The sequence below is a fragment of the Pongo pygmaeus genome, chromosome 9 (assembly GCF_028885625.2).
Source record: "Pongo pygmaeus isolate AG05252 chromosome 9, NHGRI_mPonPyg2-v2.0_pri, whole genome shotgun sequence".
Classification (NCBI taxonomy): domain Eukaryota; kingdom Metazoa; phylum Chordata; class Mammalia; order Primates; family Hominidae; genus Pongo; species Pongo pygmaeus.
The window spans coordinates 124,323,309-124,324,549 of record NC_072382.2 but is presented as its reverse complement, the minus strand read 5'-3'; the positions used below and the strand labels follow the sequence as shown (position 1 = coordinate 124,324,549).

Here is a 1,241-nt window from a genome sequence, read left to right as displayed (position 1 = left end):
ATTTATGAGAAATGTGATGATTTGATACATATATATCACAATAATCAAATCAGGGTAATTAGCATATGCATCACTTGAAACATTTATCATTTGTTTGTGTTGGGAACATTCAAAATCCTTTTTTCTAGGTAGTTTGTTATATAATACTTTATTGTTGACCATACTGTTACCCTACTGTGCAACAGAACCCCAAAATATGTGATCATATCATTACCCTGCTGTGCAATAGAACACCAAAACGTATTCTAATTGTAACTTTGTACCCATTGACCAACTTCTTTTTTTTTTTTTAAGGAGTTTCACTCTTTTTGCCTAAGCTGGAGTGCAATGGCATGATCTCAGCTAACTGCAACCTCCGTTTGCCTCTAATTTATTTTATTTTATTTATTTATTTTTAAGACGGAGTTTCACTCTTTTTGCTTAAGCTGGAGTACAATGGTGTGATATCAGCTAAGTGCAACCTCTGCTCATCTCCAGGCCTTAAAATGAATATTGCTGCCCGAACAGGGACTTGAACCCTGGACCCTCAGATTAAAAGTCTGATGCTCTACCGACTGAGCTACCCAGGCTGCCCATTTCTTAGTTTCTCCCTATTCTCCATTTCTCCTACCCTCCCTACCTCTGGTGGCCACTGTTGTACTCACTACTTCTATGAGATCAACTCTCTGGATTCCCGAGTGAGATCGTGCTGTATTTGTCTTTCTGTGTTTGGCTTATTTCAGTTAACATAATGCCCTCCAGGTTCATCCATGTTGTTGCAAATGACAGGATTCCATTCCCTTTTATGGCTGAATAGTATTCCACTGTGTATGTATACCACATTTTCTTTTTCTTTGTTTTTGAGACAGAGTTTCGCTCTTATTGCCCAGGCTGGGATGCCATGGCATGATCTCAGCTCACCGCAACCTCCATCGCCTGGGTTCAAGCGATTCTCCTGCCTCAGCCGCCTGAGTAGCTGGGATTACAGGCATGTGCCATCACGCCCGGCTAATTTTATATTTTTAGTAGAGATGGGGTTTATCCATGTTGGGCAGGCTGATCTCGAACTCCTGATCTCAGGTGATCTGGCTGCCTCAGCCTCCCAAAGTGCTGGGATTACAGGCATGAGCCACCACGCCTTGCCATATACCACATTTTCTTTAACCATTCATCCGTTATTGAACACTTAGCTTGATTCTATATCTTGGCTATTGTAAATAATGCTGCAATAAACATGAAAGTACAGTTAACTTTTCAACGTA

At 40.8% G+C, this 1,241-nt stretch overlaps 1 non-coding gene across 1 annotated transcript; it reads right to left on the bottom strand.

The window, feature by feature from the left end:
* Window positions 1–496: 496 nt before the first annotated feature.
* TRNAK-UUU (transfer RNA lysine (anticodon UUU)) lies at window positions 497–569 on the bottom strand. The gene has a single exon. It is a non-coding gene; the product is annotated as a tRNA-Lys (tRNA).
* Between the last annotated feature and the right edge of the window lie 672 nt (window positions 570–1,241).